Below are 3857 nucleotides of genomic sequence, written 5' to 3' on the forward strand. Positions count from 1 at the left end.
TAAATATTCCCATTCAAAAAGGGAGAAATAGAAGCAGAGAAAGAAGGGATGAGATCTAATGAGACTGAAAAACAGCCAGGCAAACATTAGGTCCTGTAACTTCACATCCAGCATCTGGGGCACATGTTGGCACATGGTCTGTTTAGTCAAAGCACTGACCTCACACCTGGCATGAATTTCTGTGTTATTAAAATAGTCCTTTTAAATTATTAATCCATCAAATGGATTAATACACTGATTATGTTACAGTTCTCATAATCTAATAATTTCACCTGTTAACATTCCCGTATTAACACAGGAGCTTTGGGGAAACACCTCATATTCATAACACAACAGAAATAAAACTCAAAGTAATTAAAATACATACTTTAAAAACAGTTTAGATAACATAACAAATACAACAGAAGAATGCATGGAATAATAGATAGACAAACTTTCCTATACACATCAGCAGTGGATACAAATGGAGAAAACTAAAAACAAACAGGTTAGAAAGTTGGAAGGATATAAGTCATTTAGAAAGATTCACATAGGAGATGAAGCAAATTGTGAAAATGTTAGGGGCTATAATGCAATTTGGTTTCTACAATTAAAGATTATAACGATATTAAAATATAGATGGCTAATGCAGTCATTTTTTCATTTCTTCAATTAATTCTCTTTAATTTTTTTTTCTTTTTAGTTATCCATAACATTAACATTCATTTTGACATAATTATAAAGGCCAGGAATATAATTTGTTCATTCGGTTCCCAGTAATTTTACTTTTTCTCTCTCCTCCTTCTCCCTTTTCCCTTCCTTCTACTCCACTGATCTTTCTACTGCAGTCATTTTGTCAAAAGACTGAACCCCACAAGTACCAATAGCCTGCAATCCTATCAGATATGCAACTTTTTTGAAAAATTTAAAGCCTGGATTTGACAACCACCTACTCCCAGTTGCTGCCCATCTAGTTTTCATATATTCCCAATCACAAAGAGGAAGGTTCCAGATCATCTCCCCGGTTCTGACACAATGTTGACACTACAAATGTCCTTGGGCTCTTGATAATTTCATTACAATGACAAAAAAATACATACACGCAGAATCAGGTCAGAGCCCAAATTAGGGAAGAAAGAGGTGACCCCCTGATTCCTGGAAACAACCAGTTCTCACAATGAATAGTACTGATTACATCATGCATACCATACACCCTCATAATCCAGCCACAGTAGAAATCTAAACCCCAGAATTGCTCAGGAAGAAGGTGCCTTTATAGCATATGCTGCCCTTCCCCATTCATTGGTCATAGACTAAAACTCCCTGCCCACTCCAGTAACTTCTTTTCCTACTTGTTATCATTTTCTTAAAATGGTAGAAAATGGTAGGAAAAGAACCTACAAATTCTATAATAATTTCATGTTAAAGTTTAAGATCAGGATATGAAATATTACAACATGTTGTGGGGTAAAAAGGAAAGTTGAAATAGACAAAAATTAAACAAACAATTTACAGAATGAGATGAAATTGAGTTTGGATGGGGTGGTGCACACCTGTAATCCCATTCACCTGAGAGGTTGAAGCAGAGGATCCAGGTTCAAAGCTAGCCTCACAACTCAGAAAATAAATTTATGATTTACATAAACAGTCAACTCTTTTTATTTGCAGGTTCTACATCTGAATATTCAAACAACCTCTTTCAAAATAATTTGAAAAAATTCATCTTTACTGAACCTGTACAAATGTATTTTCTTACCATTATATTATAGACAATACAGTGTGATAATGATTTACACACTATTTACATTGTTAGACATTTTAAGTATTCTAAATATGATTTAAAGTATGTGGAAGAATGCTTGTAGTATACATGCAAATACTACACCATTTTATGTATGAGACATAAGCATTGATGGATTTTGATATTTGAGGTGGGGGGGTCTTGTGATTACTGAGGGATGACTATGTATATTCCATACCAGTCATGGATTTGTAGTAGCTAGCTTAACTACATAGCAAGTTTCCATAGTAGTAGAGATTCTTTTTCCAGTCTTTATTCTTTACCATTGATATGTCTAGTTCAACACAAATGACTTTATTTCCTGTTCAAGTTAAAGTTCAGAAACTTTCGTTTATATTTGCACTTAAAATTAAATTGGAAAACTTTTCTATACCTTACAATGTAGCAAATTCACTGTGGACTTATATTTCAAATAAATTCATGCACAGAAACATTTAGTGATAGTAGAAAAATTACACTGTGCTCATAGTAAAATTTGGGGACTACCTAGCTGAATATCTTCAAAAGAATCATTAAGTGAAATGCTTAAAATACATACTACTGACATTATGCAGTATTAAAAAGTAGCAAGCTAGATATTCATACACAAGTACTGTAAAGTGAAAAAATTTACAAAGCAGTTATAATTTGGAGAATATATTAATGTATAAATTTAAAACAGAAAAATAAAACATAAAAATGCATAGCTTAAAACATACATATGCATTCAAAGATTTATCAAACAAAATGTAATGGATACAGTAGTAAGTTAGGAGTAGAAAATAGAAACAAAAGAAATATTTATTTTATAAAAATAAGTTTTAGCATACAATATGGCATGAAATAAGGATTATTTCAAGTATCTGCTCCCGAGTTCCTCTGCATGTAAATGGATAAAAATTGGCATATTTTTGTGCTTCTGTATAGACTCCAAGACATTACCTTACATTAAAAAAATTAAATATATCTATTAACAGTCTATTTGGTGATGTGTAGTGACACAGAGGCAGTTAAGCTGATAATTATTTAATCATTTAAGATATATAAGCAAAGCATAATTGTGGTTTTCTGATAATTTAGATAAGCAAAATTTATAAAATTAAAAATGTATGACAGTAATATTTATTTTGTTTAAGATTAGCATGTATGTGTCTATTATTTGCAATGTGTTATTACCATGTCACCAAGATGCAATAAAATAATGTAGTAAATTGAAATTAAACAAAATAGATGTGACTCTTGCTTTAAAAATACAACACTAATTCTTGTTTTCAATAAACCCATTAGATTGAATATTTTTATTCTGTCTTTAAGTAAAAATGATGGCAACATTTAGCATAGAGAATGTAGACTGGAGATCAAGAAACTCAACTCTGGTTATAACAAAAATTTTTAAATAAAATATTCACCATAATATTTCATTCAAAATACTATTTTTATTTTCATATCTGTCTACAATCTTAATATATAAGTGTATATGTACATATATATGTAATTTAAATGTTTAAAACACGAAATAAATGCGTTTTCTGGAATGTTATCTGTGTCTTTTCACTGTGTTCAAATTCACAAATTTTTGGTAGGAGATATGGTACCTCTATGTGTAGGTAGCAAGCATTTCCTCTTTCTAAATAAGTAAGTACTCATTTGAAACTAAAATTTGGCAATATATAAATTCATCAAAATGCTATTGTGACACACAAAGTTACAGACTTATAATTTCTTTTACCAGAAATTGTTGAAAAAATTGCTTGTACTTAAAATGGCAATATGTCATATTTTTGGACTTTGTTTCTGCTTTGCTTATTTAGATAAAATTATTTCTAGTAAATTAAAATGAAATGAAAAGTCAGGTTTGCAAATAACCTTACACATGAAAAAAACGTATTCTTCAGTTGTTCAATTATTTATATTCAACACCTGACTCCAAATACACTACTTTGCTTATCTTGGAAAGGAGTATCTATCTCACAAAAATTAATAGAGCACTGAATTCTCTTGCGATCAAATTAATATAGCCACTTAAATCTGCCAAAAGAGGTATGTTTGGGTAACTCCTAAAAAAGCCAAAGCTTATCATGACCTATTCTTGCTGCCA

The sequence above is a fragment of the Sciurus vulgaris genome (genome assembly GCF_902686455.1).
Source record: "Sciurus vulgaris genome assembly, chromosome: 9".
NCBI classification, from domain to species: domain Eukaryota; kingdom Metazoa; phylum Chordata; class Mammalia; order Rodentia; family Sciuridae; genus Sciurus; species Sciurus vulgaris.